The sequence below is a fragment of the Nycticebus coucang genome, chromosome 3 (genome assembly GCF_027406575.1).
Source record: "Nycticebus coucang isolate mNycCou1 chromosome 3, mNycCou1.pri, whole genome shotgun sequence".
NCBI lineage: Eukaryota > Metazoa > Chordata > Mammalia > Primates > Lorisidae > Nycticebus > Nycticebus coucang.
Window position 1 is genome coordinate 57551720 of NC_069782.1, and position 19743 is coordinate 57571462.

Consider the following 19743-nt stretch of genomic DNA (forward strand, 5'->3'; position numbering starts at 1 on the left):
TGAGATTTGAACACTGGAAAAGAATCCTCAGTCACTAAATAATTTGGATTTAGGCCCATCAAGGTAATTTTTCTCAGCTGTCCCTTGCTAGGGGATTCTTATTTTGTTACTAATTTTCTATGTGTGACTTACAAATGCCAGGGGAAAAAAAGGGGGCATTTTCATATGTATAGGGTATCTTTTGTTCTTATTCCTCTTTAACTTTACATGCGTAGGAAGAAAGTATACATTTTATGTGAAACACCACTGTACAATTGATAATTTATATGTAAATTATATATTAGGTGATATCAAATGTCCTACCAGAACTCAAAAATATATATATTGGAAAAAATTTAAAAGTCTGCCAATATCAATCAATATAAACCAGGAAGTGGAGCAACTGGAACTCTTGTATACTGCTCGTGGCAGTGCATATTTATACATTACAACTATTATGGAAATAAATTAGCATTATCAAGTAAAGTTAAAAATGAGCATACCTTCAGTTTCACTTCTGAGCATATACACTAGGGAAGGTTTAAATGATTTTTTTTTTTTTTAATCTCACAGCACACCTGAACCTATAGTTAAACTTCCACAGCAAACTTAAATGATGTTGATAGAAAAAAAGAGTAAAGGCCGGGTGCAGTGGCTCACACCTGTAACCCTAGCACTCCAGTAGGCCAAGGAGTGTGTATTGCTTGAGCTCACAAGTTTGAGACTAGCCTGAGCAAGAGTGAGACCCCATCTGTACTAAAAATTAAAAAAAATTATCTGGGAGTAATACATGTATGTAGTCCCTGTTACTGAGGTGGCTGAGTCAAGAGGATCACTGGAGCCCAAGAGTTTGAGGTTGCTGTAAGTAATGATGCCACAGCACTCTACTCAAGGCCACAGAATGAGACTCTGATACAAAAAAATAAATAAACAAAACACTGGAATGCTATGCAACACAATGAAAAACTAGGAAATCATAAAATTTAGGATAATACAGAGTTTCCCAAAAGTTGCCCCAAAGGTTCCATACATATGGAAAATGGGAAATTATAGCTAAATGTACCTCAATTTACAACATGTTCATCACAAAATATTGGCTACCCCTTTTATAACATTTTGTAAATAGAAAATAGAAAAATATTTTGTAGGCACGGCACCCATAGCACAGTGGGTATGACACCTGTCACATACGCCAAGGCTGGTGGGTTAGAACCTGGCTCAGGCCAGCTAAACAACAATGACAACTGCTATAGGAAAATAGCTGGGTGTTGTGGTGGGCACCTGTAGTCTCGGCTAGTTGGGAGGCTGAAGCAAGAGAATTGCCAAGAGTTTGAGGTTGTTGTGAGCTGGGACACCATGGCACTCTACTGAGGGTGACATACTGAAAAAAAAAAAAATATATATATATATATATATATAGTAAGACAGGTATATTTAGCTACAATTTTACCATTTTCCCTCTGTATGGTGATTTGGGGGGCACCCTATAGTTATCTGCTTGGGGAGAGGTCTTCAAATATACGAGTAGTGTCTATTTTCTAAGCAAGAGACGTAGGTTCTGATTTTATTGTTGGATATTAAAATACACATTATAGCTACAATTTTTCTTATATAAATTGAAATAAATTGCAGTTGATTCTTCCATAAAATATAATACTATGCAGCCATTAAAAAGTTCTATTTGGAGGCCAGGAGAAATGGCTCATGGCTATAATCCTAGCACTCTGGGAGGCCAGGGAAAGTAGATTGCTTGAGTTCAAGAGTTCAAAATCAGCCTCAGAAAGAATTGAAAAATTAGCCAGGTGTTGTGGCAGGCACCTGTAGTCTCAGCTACTCAGGAGGCAGAGGCAGGAAGATTGCTTGAACCCAGGATTTTGAAGTTGCTGTGAATTATACTGATGCCATCACACTCCACCCAGGGTGACAGAGGGAGACTCTATCTTGAAAAATGATAATAAATAAATAAATAAATAAATAAATAAAATAAGAGAAAAAAATTCAGAAATGTTGAAAGTCGAAAGGAATGGAATTAAAGGACTGATAGAGGATCAAGGATATTTCTGGGAGGCAGAGACAAAGCAAAATTGTTAATCCAAATCTTCTTCCTTTTCCAATCATCCCATGTACTAGGTAGAAATCTGAAAACAGTAGACCAACAGCAACAGTCCCACACAGAGAAAAACACCATTAGATTGAATAAGGGGGGCTCAAGGGCTCAATAAGCTCCCACCTGTGGGGTACAAGGTAGAGGTATATGGCTTATTTCTTGGGTGAAGGACTTGACTACAATTCAGACTTAGGACTTTACCTTACAAACACAAATAATGTAACTTAATCATATGTACCCTCAGTAACCCATAATAAAAATTAAAAAGAAAACACTATGAAAAAAGAAAACCCAAAACAAATTTCCTACTTTTCCCTTGTCACCTTCCTTGAGCATAACAATGTGTCACACTTTGGTTTTCAAAAGGTTTTATTGCCATAATACTCCACTTTCAAATGAACATTTCCCGGGAGGCACAATATTATGAAATGGGGTACTTATAATATTTTGGTAGCAGGACTGTCAAAAACACTCCAGGGCTCTCTGACAAGATGGCGGCAGGAAGCAGCAACTGTGGTGGCAGGACTGGCTTGGAAAGAAATACAGATTGTGGCTTTCTGGGTTTGCACCCCACTTGAATGGACCCGGCACTAAGGTGGCATGGCGAGGCCCAAGAAATAAGAAGCAGGATGGGTGGCAGCTGGCTCAAGAGCCCCTGGGGCTGGAGGTTGATCAGTTCCTAGAAGACGTGCAGTTACAGGAACACACAAGCGAAGGTTTGTTGTTAGAGGCCGCTGATGATAAACTCTTCTTCGTGGACACTGGCTCCAAGGAAAAAGTGCTGACAAAGAAGAAGAACAAAGTCCAGAAGAAGTTGCTGCTTCTCAAGAGACCTCTTTGGGTCGATCTCATCCTTGAAAAGACATCCTTGCTCACCATGTCCCTAACGCCAAGAAGTTCAGGCGTAAGGAGCAGCTATGGTAGAAAATGGAAAGCAGGGTGAGCTGCCCCAGGAGGTGCGCAGAGCCTGTGGCTAAGTCCAAGGCTGGCCCCCAGGATGGTGTTGAGTGGTCCTTTTACCATCTCAGAACCTCAGACCACCTTCTAGACAGGCCAGTATTTGACCAGGACGAGATTTTCCTGGAGCAGACCAAGAAGAAAGGAGTGAAGCAACCACCACATCTCCACACCAAGCCCTCTGAGGCAGCTGCTGTGGAGGTGATGCTCACTGGAGCCCCTCATAACCCGTCCTTTGAAGACCGCCAGACCCTGTTCTCTGCAGCTCACGAAGTGGAGCTGCAGTGGCAGAAGGACGTGGAGAAGCTGGAGTGGCAGCTGGACCTGCCCACAAGGGGAGCAGGCTGCCACCCAGGAGTCCATGTTCAGAGAGCTATGTCAGGGGCTTCTGGAGGGGTCAAACTTCGAGGGGTAGCTGGACAGAGAGGTGAGGTCCCTGAGGAGGAGAAGCTGAGGCCTGTCCCCACTCACCCACCTACCCACTGCTGAGAAGTAGTCGGAGCAGGAGCAGTGGAGGAAAAAGGTGGCCCGCCTATGGGCAAAGCAGGCTGCAGTGTGAGCTGGCAGGCTCCAGCACCAGGAACTCTTCAGGTTACGTGGGATTAAGGCCCAAGTGGCCTGGCAGTTGGCTGGAGCTGTGGTGGAGGCGCTGGCAAGCACAGAAGCTGGCTGAGGCCAACACGCCCCATAGGTTGGGGCAGCTCAAGTATCAGGCCCCTGACATCCACCTGCAGCTTAGCTTGGAGCTGTCTGACTCACTCAGGACCCTGAAGCCCAAGGGCAACATCCTCCGAAACCAGCTCACGGGCCTCCAGAGGAGGAATATGATCGAACCTCATGAAAGAGCCAAGTTCAAGGGCAAGCAAAAAACGAAGCTCGTGGAGGAGCAAGCTTCCAGGACATGCAGTTAGAGTTGTAGAATGCTGGAGCCCCTCCCTTCAATAAAGCACCTTCTGACAAAAAAAGAAAAAAAAAGAAAGAAAAAGTTGCAGGACTGAGCATGGTGGCTTATACCTAAGATTCTAGCACTTTAAGTGGCTAAGACTGGAGAATTTCTTGGGGCCAGGAGTTTGAGACCAGCCTGTGTAACATAGTGAGATAACCATCTCTACAAAAATTTGTTTTTCAAGTGTAGGACTGTGAGGCACACAGAAAGCTACAGCATGGGTGCTGTCCTGCCAAGCCATAAAGGTGATGTTGTCACCATAGTGGACCTGGAAGTCAGAACATTAAACCGAAGAGGATTATTTTTAAGCAGTAATATTACATGGCAATGGCCTTGCTAAGTTTTGTACTTCCTAGGGGTCCCTCACTCCTTTCTTCTTTCCTATTTCCCCCTTTTGGAATGGGAATGTCTATCCTATGCTTTCCCACCATTATATTTTTGAAGCACATAACCCATCTGGTTTCATAAGATCACAGCTAGAGAGAAATTTTGCCTGAGTATGAAATCCTACTTCAAGTATCACCCTTATCTGATTTAGATAATTTTTAAATGAGACTTTGGCCTTTAGTGTTTTAAGTTTATGCTAGAATGAGTTAAGACTCTTGAGGCTGTTGGAATGAAATCAATGTATACTTCATATGAGATGAATCTGATGAGGGAAGAGGTGAAATGTTATAGACTAAATATTTGTGTGAAGGTGACTGGGAAGTTTCACCCAAAAATATGGCACTGTGGTGTGCCGATTATTTTAAACCAATGGTCCTTGAAGACCAGCAGACACTGATGAAGCCTTACTCAGATAATCCCTTATCTGCCTGAAGTCTGGGACAGCCAAAGAAGAAAATAGTTACCTCTGGTGCTTTCCCTGACTTTTCATTAATTTAACTTATATCCTAGAATGAGACATTGAAGTTTGTCAACACACCTAACAGACTTTTGTCATATATCATTATCTGCTCTGTAGGCCCAACAGACTTTGTCCAAAGCCAAAGTGTATTCTGCACACCCGTTGAGCTCCCCTAAAAATCACTTACTATCCTCTTCAAAACTAGTCACTTTTCCCCATCTTCCTTTACCTCACTGGATTATTGTATAATCATTCTACTGCAATTTCCTTGTGTTATGCATGTAACAATAAATTTTGCATATCTTTTGTATATCAATTTGCCTTTCTTAAATCTATTTCTCAATGACCCTTCAAAGAAGAAAGGGGAAATTTTCCCTTTGCCCTACACATGTTACCCCTGAAATGTATATGCTGAATCTCTAACCCTCAAAGTGATGGTGTTAAGAGGTGAGGCCTTTGGAAGATAATTTGGAGACCCCATGTTTGGATTAGTGGCCTTGTAATAAGACACACAAGATATTACTCTCATGCATTCTTGCTTTCTCCCCATCAAGTGAAAACTGCCATGTGTGAGCCAGAATGAGAAGCTTTACCAGAAACCGAATTAGCTGACACCTCGATCTTGGACTTTTTTTAGCCTCTGGAACTATGAGAAATAAATGTATGTTGTTTAAGTCACGCAGTCTATGGCATTTTGTTATGGCAGCCTGAGTTGACTAGGACAAGGTCTCATGTAGAAAAGTCAAATTCTTATCTTTGGATGGATTTGAGGCAGGTATCTAGGAGGTACAGGAGAGCAGATCTTAAGGCTTAATTTTGGCTATGCTATGCCGTAGAGGTGGTTTGAAGACCTTTAAAACCCTGAACAAAGCTCTCTGGCCTCTAATTTCCATGTTCACATCACTACTCTCCAATGTCTTTTTGGACTTCCCAGAACCACAATGGCCTGAATGAAGCTTTGCTATTGGCAATGCCTAGAAATAAGGTATCTAGGAGGTACAGGAGAGCAGATCTTAAGGCTTAATTTTGGCTATGCTATGCCGTAGAGGTGGTTTGAAGACCTTTAAAACCCTGAACAAAGCTCTCTGGCCTCTAATTTCCATGTTCACATCACTACTCTCCAATGTCTTTTTGGACTTCCCAGAACCACAATGGCCTGAATGAAGCTTTGCTATTGGCAATGCCTAGAAATATCCCATCCACTAGCAAGGAATCAAATAGTGTCTGGTGTATAACTCAGGCATTTTGCTTCCTTCAGTTAGCCCATAAAGCCTGATCATCTCTAGGATTCTTATATGGAATAAACAGCTTCTGGATAAGAAAATAAAAGGATAAGAATCTGCGAAAGTTCATCATTCCATGCTATAATGATTCTATTGTTTCAGAATTTAAAATGAAAGAAAACAGGCCAGGTGTACTGGCTCACAACTGCAATTCTACCACACTGGGTGGCCAAGACAGGTGGATTGCCTGTCCTTTTGGGTTCAAGACCAGCCTGAGCAACAGTGAGACCCTATCTCTAAACATAGCTGAGCACTGTGGGGATCACATGTATGCCCCAGGTACTCGGGAAGCTGAGGCAAGACAATGGCTTGAGCCCAAGAGTTTGAGGTTGCTGTCAGCTATGACGCAATGGCACTCTACCAAGGGTGACAAAATGAGACTCTGTCTCAAGAAATAAAATAAAAATAAAATGAAAGAAAATGGCATCTTGCTACTAATTTTCTTCTGTTTTATTTGATTTGAGTTGGGGCTAGTCACCACCTGAACAGAATTTCCATTTATTTTCTCTTCCTTGCTTTTAATATTACTATGCTCCTGAGGTGGATTTCAACACTGAATCCCTTCTCATTATGGCTTTAGTAGCTGTAATCAGAAAAAAAAATCCCTAAGTGAACACTTACCTCGAATTTTCTGTGAACGATGATGGTTCCACTTAGAATTGATGAATTGCCCTTATGGCCATGGTAATCTGAATCAGAAAAGAGGTTTTGCTTTAAGCATGTGTATGTCTGTGGGTACATGGACATACCTAGTGAAAAAGTCAGGAAGAAGATAAACCAAAATATCTCTATTGGTTACTTCCAAGTGATAGAGTGAGAGATTTTTTAATAAATAATAGATTTTCATGAAGAAAATAAATTCATCCTATTCACAACAAGAGAAAAGTAATAATTGCTTGTGTGATTGCAAATTGGTCCTCTGTCCTTTATCTATCTGTATGTACCTTCTTGGGTAGATTGCATGCAAAGGTATAGAAAATGGGCCTAGGCTAAATGCTCATACCTGAAATTCCAACACTTTGGGAGGCTGAGACAGTTCAAGACCAACCTGAGAAACATATTGAGACCTCCTCTCTACAAAAAGTTTTAAAAATTAGCCAGCTATGGTGGTGTACATCTGTAGTCCCAGCTACTTGGGAGGCTAAGCCTAGAGGATGATTTGAACCCAGGAGATTGAGGTTGCAGTTGGCTATGATCGGGACACTGCACTCCAGCCTGGATGACAGAGTGCGTGCAAACTTGTCTTATAAAAAGGGGGGTGAGGGAACAAATCGAGAGAACAACCACTTCCTGGAAAAGAAAGTGTTTCTGAAAAATTTGTATACTAATCCATTAAACATTAGGTATAGAAGTTTGCTATGACCCATGGGAAATTTTCACCTTTTTTTCATTTTATAAAATGTTTGTAAGTGAAGAACTCAGGACTTCAGTCTTCTTCCTCTCTTGCAATTTTTTATTGTAAATATTTCAAGTGGATGAAGAAGTTTTCTTTTTTTTCCTTTTTTCTGAGACAGAGTGTCAGTTAGTCACCCTGGGGTACAGTGTTTAGGTGTCATAGCTCACAGCAACCTCAAACACTTGGGCTCAAGTGATTCTCTTGCCTCAGCCTCCTCAGTAGCTGGGACTCCAGGCATCTAATGCAAAGCCTGGCTAAATTTTCTATTTTTAGTAGAATGTTTATTGTGGATCAATTCATAACTGCCAAGTCATGGAAGCAACCTAAGTGCACATCAACTGTTTACACCATGGAATATTATTCAGCCATTAAAAAGATGGAGACTTTACATCTTTTACATTTCCCTGGATGGAGTTGAAATACATTCTTCTTAGTAAATTATTACAAGAATGGAAAAATAAATATCCAATATACTCCATACTAATATGAAATCAATATATAAACAATTACATGTTCATAGGAACAATAAAACAGTAAGATAATCCAGAATGGGGATAGAGGGTTGCAGGAGGGGGGATGTGCGAGGAAGTATGGCAGAAGGAGGGAGGGCATGAGATGGGATCGCACCTAATGTGCACATTGTCAGGGTGTATAACACACCCCCCTGGGTGAGGGGCTCTTCCACAAATGCAACTTTACCCTGGAAGGGAGAACAATTTAACCTAAAGATTGTACCATCATATTAATTTGAATACAAAAAAAAAGAAAAGGAAAAAAAATGAACGATTTGGGTCAGGTCTGCTAGCATTCATGTGGAGGAAAGGAATTCAGTGGCCCACCATAGATATTTTGATCCAGCCAGCCAAGATTTAATTAGATAGAGGGAAAGATTCTTCCAATGCTTTCTCATCTCATAACAATATTGATTTTTATTTTTTTTCTTGAGACAGAGTCTAACCATGTGGCCCTTGGTGGAGTGCCATGGGTCAAACCTCACAGCAATCTAAACCCTTGGGCTTACACAATTCTCAAGCCTCAGCCTCCCAGGAGCTGGAACTTCGGGCACTTACCAAAACACCAGGCTGGTTTGTTGTTGTTGTTGTTCTTTTGTTGCTGTTATTGTTGTTGTTGTCGTCACCATTGTTTACCAGGCCCTGGCCAGTTTCCAATCCACCAACCCCAGTGAATGTGGCCAGTGCCCTAACTACCAAGTTATAGGGGACGAGCCTCCAGTGGTCTTTAAGTCAAAGTATTCTTTATGCCAAATAGTCATATTTGGGGGTAAAATTTCTTTAGCTTCTTCAAGCAGCACTTACATTCTTGTCATTCTGATTAGTTTTTAGTGTCACTGTGCCCAGGCCAGCTAAGCAATGATGTGAGCAACAGGAAAATAGGCAGGTGTTGTAGCAGGCATCCGTAGTCCCAGTAACTCAGGAGGCTGAGGCAAGAGAATCGCTTAAGTCCAAGAGTTTTAGGTTGTTGTGAGCTGTGATGCAATGGCATAAGAGCAACATAGTGAGACTATGTCTCAAAATAAAAAAAAAAAAATTACATTGGTTTAGGTGGCTCATGCCCATTATCATAGAACCGTGGGAGTCCAAGGCAGGTGGAACACTTGATATCAGGAGTTTCAGACCAGTCTGAACAAGAATGAGACCCCATCTGTACTAAAAATAGGAAAACTAACCAGGTGTTATGGTGGGGGCCTGTGGTCCCAGCTACTTGGGAGTCTGAGGCAAGAGTATTGCTTGAGCCCAAGGGTTTGAGGTTGCTGTGAGTTATGATGCCATGGCACTCTGCCCACATCCATAGAGTGTGCCTCTGTCTCCAAAAAGAAAAGGAAAGAAACATTATTAGGTCATAGTTATTCTTTTGTCTTTCTTTTTCTTTATTCTTTTTTTTGTGGGGGGTGTGGGGTGGGATAGAATCTCACTGTGTTGCCTAGGTTAGATCACAGTGGCCTTAGCCTAGCTTACAGTAACCTCAAACCTCAGGGCTCAAGCAATTGCCTTGCCTGAGCCTCCCAAGTAGCTGGGACTACAGACATCAGCAACAGCGTCCAGCTATTTTTTTTATTTTTAGTAGAGACAAGGTCTCACTCTTGCTCAGGCTGGTCTGGAACTCCTGAGCTCAATTGATCCACACTTCTCCACTTCCCAGAGTGCTAGGATTACAGGTCTGAACAATAGAGATTAAGATCTTTTCCTGCTTTCTCTCTCTTGATAGCAGCACCCCCCAGAAAGGATTTCTTTTTTGTTTGTTTGTTTTTTTATTAAATCATAGCTATGTACATTAATGCAATCATGGGGAACCATACACTGGTTTTATACACCATTTGACATATTTTTATCACATTGGTTAACATAGCCTTCTTGGCATTTTCTTAGTTATTGTGCTAAGACATTTATATTCTACATTTAGTAAGTTTCACATGTACCCTTGTAAGATGCCCTATAGGTGTAATCCCACCAATCACCTTCCCTCCACCCATCCTCCCCCTCCTTCCCATCCCTCTCCCCCTTCCCCATATTCTTAGTTTATAACTGGGTTATAGCTTTCATATGAAAGCCATAAATTAGTTTCATAGTAGGGCTGAGTACATTGGATTCTTTTTCTTTCATTCTTGAGATACTTTACTAAGAAGAATATGTTCCAGCTCCATCCATGTAAACATGAAAGAGGTAAAGTCTCCATCTTTCTTTGAGGCTGCATAATATTCTATGGTGTGCATATACCACAATTTATTAATCCATTCGTGGATTGATGGGCACATTGGCTTTTTTCATGACTTAGCAATTATGAATTGGGCTGCAATAAACATTCTGGTACAAATATCTTTGTTATAATGTGATATGGATTTCTGTTTTCAAAAAAAAATGGAGGACACTAGCAGATCCATGAGATATGTACATTATTTCTCTTTACATTTCACCAGATCTTTGTTTTTTTAGAATTTGTTTCCGTAGCCTCAACTGATTCCTCAGTGACTCCTAAGAACAATGGAATTTGAAATATCAGGCCTTGGGATCGGAAACATCTGGAAAAATATATTTCTTCACTCTTGTTAGAAAAAAAAAATGAACACTGCATTCACATTTACAATATCCTGTCAATTTAGCTGCAGTTACCTTCTTTGTTCCCCTTAAATTCAGGTACCCTATGGACCTCAGAGCAGGCATTTTTCCTTTTTTTTTTTTCCCTTTGGGATACCATCCCATCTCCCTGCTCGCTTGTCTCTTCTCTCTTCCTATCCTCTCCCCCATTCTAAATTATAAAATATACTTTTGTATTTTAATCTTGGCCTAGAGAAATTCTTCTGTCATCTGGTTTGCAAAACCTACTGAGCTTTTCCACCCTAACAGTTCTAGATCTGGTTAACAAAGTCCATTTACACGGAGAAGAGGTCATCTTTAGTTTATAATCCTAAGTTTTATCACTCCTGGGTCCTATACAGTCATTTGGAGCCATTATTATTATTTTTTCTTTCTTTATTTGCCAGTCATATGTAAAACCTTTAACTATCAATGGGAGGGTTGGCCCAGAAAAAGCCTTTTGCCCATTGCCATACCAGGAAAAATAAAATAAAATAAAATATTTAACTTGAAAAGTGTACCTTGAGGTTGAGGCAAGAGGATAGCTGGCTCTCAGGAGTTTAATGTTGTAGTGAGCTGTGATGACACCACAGCACACTAGCCAAAGAAACAGAGAGAAAACCCTCCTCAAAAATAAATTTCTGTGTATTTTACAATTAAATTTATTTTAAAATTCCATTTTAAAAAGTGTACATGATTTCCTTCTTGAGAGGGGACACTAAGAAGGGGGCTTTAAGAAGGGTGAAAAGAAATCCAGGCCTGTTGAACCAAGACTCTGGAGGGCGCATAAGAATGTGGATATGAACTCAACTAGGCAACCAATGACCATTAGAAAGAGACCATCAATGACCAATAGGAAAGAGCAATACTGCCTGAGGCCCAGAGAAGCCAATGAAAAACTTGCAGCCAATTTCAAATGGAGAGAGCATTTATATCCCTGCCCACCTTTGCCTCTCTGTCTCTCTTGCCTTTTCTCCTGCATGAGAAAAGCCTGCTTCCAACTCTCTTTGGAAGTGCTCTAAACTTTATCTTTGTTCTTCTGAAAGAAAATCTCCCTTTGTTACCCTGAAACTTGTGTAGGTTACCTTTACTTTCTATCCACACTGACTGAGGCGCTCCTGGTTTATTCTCACTTTACACTCACTTTTGCTCTCGGTTACTGCTGTGCCTGGATTGAACTTTACTAGAGCTCAGCCCAGTAATTGAACCAGAGCAACAGGGTTCAGATAACCAGGGTCCCTGACTCCCAACACTCTTACTCTAATGGACATCCCTTTCATCGGAAGCATTTAACATTGAGGATCCCTAGGAATCCTCTACAAACCACTGAAAGCCACTGATGTATAAGTGAACAGTTTCTGCATAAGACAAAACAAGCTGCTGACTTTAGAACTTGTACCAAATACAACAGAACAAGAGTATACCCAGCTAATTTTTTCCATTTTAAGTAGATCCAGGGTCTCCACTCTTGCTCAGGCTGAGTCAAAATCCTGAGCTCAAAAGATCCATAGCCCTCGGCCTTCCAGAGTGCTAGGATTACAGATGTGAGACACCACACGCAGTCTCATATCAGTAACGTTTCAGGGAACCATTAGGGGATGGGATCCAAGAGCCTAGGTCACTAACCTTTCTACTCATATTACCTGCTATTACACTACAACAGGCTCTCAAACACTAATATTGAAACAGAGTAGCCACCCCTCCCCCCCCATAGATATGGAAGTGTAAAATTGAGAGTGGAGAATATGTAAGAGAGGAAATGTCCTGAAATATAGTAAGAATGTTTTCTGTCTCTTTAAATCTATTTGAAACTAAGACATGAATCACTACCTTGAAAGGTAGTCCAAAGGGACAGGGAAATGCCTTTGGTTCTTTTACTCTAGCAAGGTGGACCAGGAGGCTGGGGCCTGGCTGATTGGCAGAGGTGCTGAGCTGCTGAGCTATTTCCCAGTCGGGCAGCAGAGAGCACAGTTTTGTGTTTTCATCTGATATGGGACATTAACTGCAGTTGAATAACAATAGACGCTTTCTCTTTTTATTTTTGAGACAGAGTTTCACTTTGCCATGCTTTGTAGAGTGTCCTGGCATCATAGCTCACAGCAAACCCAAATTCTTGGGCTCGGGTGATATACTTGCTTCAGCCTCCCAAGTAGCTGGGACTACAGGCCCCTGCACAAGGCCCAGCTGTATTTTAGAGATGAGGTCTGGATCTGGATCAGACTGGATTCAAATCTGTGAGCTCAGGCAATCTACCCACTGTGGCCTCCCAGAGGGCTAGGATTACAGACATGAGCCACCTCACCTGGTCCTGGACATTCTATCTTAAGGGCTCTGTGATGTTGCACTTGTTGGCTCATGCTAGTTATCCTAGCACTATGGGAGAACTAGGCAGGTGGTTTGCTTGAGTTCAGGACAGCTCCCCCCCACCCCCCGTTTTCTATGTCTGGGTGAGATCACAAATGAGTCTCATAACAGACCCTCATTTCTAGGAACAAGCAGACCACCCTTTCTGGGAGGTTCCTCCTGAAGTAGGGACCACACACCCTAAGTACTTGCCTGAGAGAAAAACTTCAGGACCCACAATCCTGTGCTAATTTTAGGATTATATTCTCCTGGCAGACCTCTGGCCAATTTGCAAACTTTCCAAAATCCACCTGCCTGAAGAATAGGGTTTAAAACCCTAGATTGAAGACTTGGGGGGCTTCCCACTTGGCTTCTCCCGCTCTGCTGCCAGAGGTTCTGTTCCCCCTTTTGCTTATCATTCTATTAGTCTTTCCATGTCAAATTCTATCCTGTTGCTTATCTGGATGGTCTGTGGTGTCATTCGTTTTCTGTGGGTTACCAAATTTCTTTTCTTTTTTTTTTTTTTGTGGTTTTTGGCTGGGGCTGGGTTTGAACCCGCCACCTCCGGCATATGGGACCGGCACCCTACTCCTTGAGCCACAGGCGCCACCCGGTCACCAAATTTCTTTATTTGAAGGAATGGTCCAAATGCAAGAATTTTAGAGGATGTTTTGGTACAACTTACGGAAAAAGTAAAGGAAAACCCAACAATCATGCCCTGCCTTCGTGGCTACAGAACTCACCCTATGGCTATGGGGAAGTTTGTCTAAGGCTTAGCTCTCATCATCACTGTTTTCCAGGGTGTGCTTGTCAAAGAGATACTCTACCATCCAGGATCAGAGGCTCCCACCCTACACAGGTTGGTTATGTGGTCATTCAGTTCTTTAATGGATTTCAGGTAATATGTCTCAATGAAGTTACACAGTGGGGGTCATTTTTGTCAGTGGCCAGCTTATGCAGTTCCAGTAGTAACTGATTTACACTTTTTCCCCAAGAGTAATGCACACTCCATCACATTCAGCCCACTCTCCCAGTCATCAGTCTGGTTGCAAGGATTCTCAGTTTCTCAACATGTTCCCTTACCCAGTGAGATTGGATAGAAAGGATTTGGGAAAATTCTTCAAAGCCACATCATCATGGTCAAAGTGGTAATACATGGGCAGGTAGACACAAGGGGCATATAGCTGCAGGTTGAGTTGGAAGTTGATGTCAACCTCTCAGTCTTGGTGGTACTTCTGGTGCACCTGGAAGGGGGACACAGTTGTCATGCCAGCAGCTCAAATATGTACACCAAATTTGATTTCATCCCAGTGAATCGAGTCTAGTTCAATAAAGGAAAATGAACTAATTGAATGCACTACATTATCATAGCAAAAAAGAAAAACCACATGATCATGTCAAGAGACACAGAAAAGGCATTTGAGAGATGTAATACTTCCTGTAGATGAAAATCACTTAAGAAACTGACTAGAAGGGAACGTCTTCAGTAGTGTAAATGGGATCTACACATGATTGGATAGGTAGAAGGTGCTATGTTCATATGATGGAATATATTTTAACATTAAAAAAGAATGAAGTGCATATTTGTGTTATAATACAAATGAACCTTAAAACCTTTATGACAAGGAAAAAAGGCCAGTTACAAAAGACCACATATACTATGATGAAATGTATAAAGAAAAATCAAGACAAGGCCAAAGAATGCAGGCTAGTAGAGGGGAGGTGGGGGAGGGTGGCACAGAAGATGAAAGGGACTGCTAGTCAATATTGACTTTCTCTTAGTAGGGGGGAGAAGAAGAATTTCTGAAATTAGATTGTGATGATAGCTGTACAATTCTGTGAATATACTAAAAAGCACAGAATTTTTCATTTGAGAGAAGTAAAGTATATATTTCAATGAAGGTACTTAAAGATGTTTTCCAAAACTTTCGGTGTGCTAAATGCTCCCAACATAACAATTACCCAGGTAGTGAGAGTGCCTGAAAACACAGTCAATCCTATCTCCTTGCCTACACTCAGGCTACCATAAATGGATATAGAAGGCACATTGATCCCTATTATTGAAGTTAGGATTTTTTTTTCTCTTTGAGACAGAGTCTCACTCCTTCACCCTGGGTAGAATGCCCTGATGTCACTGTAGCCAACAGCAATCTCAAACTCATCGGCTTAAGAAATCCGTGGCTCAGTGAGTAGGGCGCCGGCCCCATATGCCGAGGGTGGTGGGTTCAAACCCTAGCCCTGGCCAAACTGCAACAGAAAAATAGCCGGGTGTTGTGGCGGGCACCTGTAGTCCCAGCTGCTCGGGAGGCTGAGGCAGGAGAATCGCGTAAGCCCAAGAGTTAGAGGTTGCTGTGAGCCGTGTGACGCCACGGCACTCTACCCGAGGGCGGTACCGTGAGACTCTGTCTCTACAAAAAAAAAAAAAAAAAAAAAGAAATCCGATTGCTTAAGCCTTCTGAGTATCTGGGAGTATAGGTGGCCACATCCCACAAGATTCAGTTACTTTTTTCCATCTGCTTCTGTTTCCCAGATTGTTAGGATTGCAGGTGGGAGCCACCACTCCACAAGTGTTGAGATTAGAGGTGTGAGCCATCACTCCAGGCCTTGAAGTTGTGATATTATTCTTCATCTTTTATACTTCCACTTCCTTTTTATTTTTCTATATTCTTTTGTTTTTATTAAATCATAACTGATTACATTGATGAGCTTCACTGTACTGATTTGATATCAAATGTGTAATGTTTACATTGAACTGATTAACACAGCCATCACAATTATATTATTTTCTTTATAATTTTGAAATATTCCAATGCATCATGCACATTAGGTGAGGGCCCTAGAAAAACTCTCCTTCCTCTTGCATCCACCATCCCCTCCCCTCTCTCTCTTCTTTCCTTCTACTTTCTGGACTATAGTTATGTTTTTAAATTCCTATGAATGTGTAGATGATACTGTATTGAATTTATAGTACTTTTGAGTACATTGGATACTTTTTGTTACATTCTTGAGATATATTATGAAGAAGAATATATTGCACCTTCATCCGGGTAAACAGAAAAGATGTGAAGTCTCCATCTTTTTATGGTTACATAGTATTCCATGGTATACATATACCACCATTTGTTAATCCATTCATGGTTCAATGAGCACATGGTGTATTTCCAATTCTTGGCAATGATGAATTGGTTCAAATGTTATTATTTCAAAATAATTTCTGTTCATCTGGATATCTACCTAGTAGAGGAATTGCAGGATCAAATAGTAGATGTACTTTCAGTTCCTAGAATATTCTCTGAACTTTTTTCCAAAAAGGTCATATTAGCTTGCATTCTGACCAGCAGTACAGAAATGTTCTCTTCTCTCCACATCCACACCAACATCTATGGTTTGGGGGTAATTCCTCCCTAAAATCAGGCTTTTCCTATGCACACTAACCAATCCAGAGTGTCCCCTCCAACTCCACTGTTGAGTTGTTTCAATCTAGGCCAATATTTCCTTGCCCAAATCACTCCAAGGCCAGGTATCACACATCTCTGGACAACAACTACACTTCAGATCCACTGACAATATCTCAAGTAATGAATCCCAGACCTGCTTTTCCTGACTCATTCTTCCACACAGGGGCCACAATAAACATGTTCATTTATGTAGCTCCCTATTCCACCTGACTGCTGACCTGTCATTGTAGTTTTGCCCTGGGAATCTGTGAATAGCATAATTTATTTTGTTCTATACATTTATACATATACATATATATTTTATTAAATCATAGCTGTGTACAATAATGCAATTTAATGCGACAAACTTTCACTCTAGTGCCCATACTAGAGTGTCATTGTATGAGCCTAGAACACAGCCACCTCCAACGTCTGGGCTAAAGGGAACCTCCTTCTTCAGTCTCTTGAGAAGGTGGAATGACAGGTAAGTTCTCCAAGGATTAACTACCTTTTTTATTTTACAGTAGAAAATGGGTGGGGATGGTTGATAAATTTGTGTCACTGGTGCTCAGGCTTGTTGCCAACACCTGTGCTCAGGGGATCAACCCCCATGGCCTGCCAGAGCATCAAAATGTTTTAGTCATGCTTATCAAAAGTCATTGACCTCTAGTTAAAAAATGACCCTTTCTGAGACTGAGAACTGTCCAATCCTCAGGCACCTATGACACCTAAGCATTATGTCAAGAGTATTTTGCATATCTGCGGAGCAAGACATCACCAAAATTTTGCACGGATCTTTCCTTATCAATTTTCATTAGTGTTTGTGTATTCAGTGTGTGGCCCAACACAACTCTTCTCCTTTCTGTGTGGCCAAGAGAAGCCAAAAGCTTGGACACCCCTAGCAATGAGTTCAGGAATGTTGGAACTTTCCAGATAGGCTGATACTTCCAATGATCATCATAAATAACTGGAGCTATTGAGGACATTATTGGACACAGTGCCTAACCAGATGTTAAGAGAGGACATTCTGTGAGACACCTACCTTTCCAAAAAAGCTTATTCCACAAGAAGGAAAACACCACAAAAGTACAACTAAGAATTATGTGATGTACCTGTCAGGTTGTGAAATCAGCAACTGATCTTTGTGCTTGGGTTCCTGGTCTACAACATCCCAGGGCAGCAGTAAGTGCAAACCACACTCTTCTATTTTTCTAAAAAATCCATGAGGTGAAAAGGAAAGAAAATGTCCTAGAATACCTTTGCACATAGATACAAGAAAATTATTATAAAGGAGGAACTCAGTGTGGAGAAAAGAATCCCACTCTGTTTTAACAGTTTGGAACAAGAGGAGAACAAAAAGAAGAAACCCTGACAGCTACTAAACAGGCACAGCAGGAATAAGGCTAAGCTTGAAGATGGTAAGAGGGGGCAACACCCATTGCGGTGTCATCCATTGGAAAAAGTAGTGACTTCATCCTGTAATGTCTTGGGATCCAGGCTTGTAGTCAAAGATACTAATTGACCTTTTTAGCTCATTTCAGCTGGTATTCCTGAAGGGTTTGGTACAGGAAATGTGTTAGCCCTCCATCTGCAGAGGGAGGAATGTTCTCCCATTTGTGCCTTATTGATTCTAATGACAGTTGAGTTTCTGTTACAAGGTTCACACTACAACTGACATTTTGTACAGCACTGTGACTCCAGCTGCATCACAGTTGAATAAACTGAACAGAGTCACTTAAGTGGAATGCTATTAAAAGGACCTGTTTTTACACATATGTAAAAAGATCCATATTATAGAAGCTTACAAATTTCCTATGCCAGCTTATAGCCTCAATTTGGTCATAGCTTCACAGGTCTTAAAATATGTTCACTTTGCTTGAACCATCAAGGTAATTCTGGCCTTTCAGATGATGAAAATGTTTACTTTTAGTTTGTTTTTCTGTCTGTGCATGTGTGTAGGACTGGGCAGGAATTTTTGTTAATTTTTCTTTATTTGTCACCATCTTTGCAATTTTATTTACTTTTTATATTTTTTATTACTATTTTTTTCTTATTATTGGGGTACAAGAAACCAGGATACACTGATTGCATTTGTTAGGTAAAGTCCCTCTTACAATTATGTCTTGCCCCCCAAAAGTGTGTCATACACCAAACCCCTCCCTCCTACCCTCTCTCTGCTCTTCCTTTCCCCACCCCTATATCCTTTCTCTTCTCTCCCCTTCCTCCACCCCCACCGTGTCATTAGTTCTCATTAATTGTTCTCATATCAAAATTGTGTACATAGGAATCACGCTTCTACATTCTTGTGATGCTTTACTAAGAATAATGTGTTCCACCTCCATTCAGGTTAATACAAAGGCTGAAAAGTCTCCATTTTTTTAATGGCTGAATAGTATTCCACAGTATACATATACCATAGCTTGTTAATCCATTCCTGGGTTGGCAGGCATTTAGACTGTTTCTGCATTTTGGCGATTGTAAATTGAGCTGCAATAAACAGACTAGTTCAAGTGTCCTTATGATAAAAGGATTTTTTTCATTCTGGGTAGATGCCTGGTAACGGGATTGCAGGATCAAATGGGAGGTTTAGCTTGAGTTATTTGAGGGTTCTCCATACTTCCTTCCAAGAAGGTTGTATTAGTTTGAAGGCCCACCAGCAGTTTAAAAGTGTTCCCTTCTCTCCACATCCACGCCAGCATCTGCAGTTTTGAGATTTTGTGATGTGGGCCATTCTCAATGGGGTTAGAGGGTCTCTCAGGATAGTTTTGATTTGCATTTCTCTAGTAATTAGGGATGATGAGAATTTTTTCATATGTTTGCTAGCCATTCGTCTATCATCTTTAGAGAAGGTTCTATTCATGTCTCTTGCCCACTGATGTATGGGATTGTTGGCTTTATTCATGTGGATTAATTTGAGTTCTTTATAGATATCAGTTACCAAGCTTTTGTCTGATTCAAAAATATGCAGATATCCTTTCCCTTTGTGTAGATTTTCTATTCATTTTGGTTGTTGTCTCCTTAGTTGTATAGAAGCTTTTTAGTTTAATTAAGTCCCATTTGTTTATTGTTGTTGTTGTTGTTGTTGTTGCAATTGCCATGGCAGTTTTCTTCATGAAGTCTTTCCACTGGCTGATATATAACAGTGTTTTTCCTATGCTTTCTTTGAGGATTTTTATTGTTTCTTGCCCTAAATTTAAGTTCTTTAGCCATCTTGAATCAATTTTTGTGAGTGGAGAAATGTATGGGTCCAGTTTAAGTCTTTTACATGTGTATATACAGCTCTCCCATCACCATTTATTGAATAAGAAGTCTTTCCCCTAGTGCATATTCTTGTTTGGTTGTTTAAAGATTAGGTG

At 40.9% G+C, this 19743-nt stretch overlaps 1 pseudogene; it reads left to right on the forward strand.

The window, feature by feature from the left end:
• Positions 1–2577: 2577 nt before the first annotated feature.
• LOC128580948 (ribosome biogenesis protein NOP53-like) lies at positions 2578–3954 on the forward strand (annotated as a pseudogene).
• The last annotated feature ends 15789 nt before the right edge of the window (positions 3955–19743 follow it).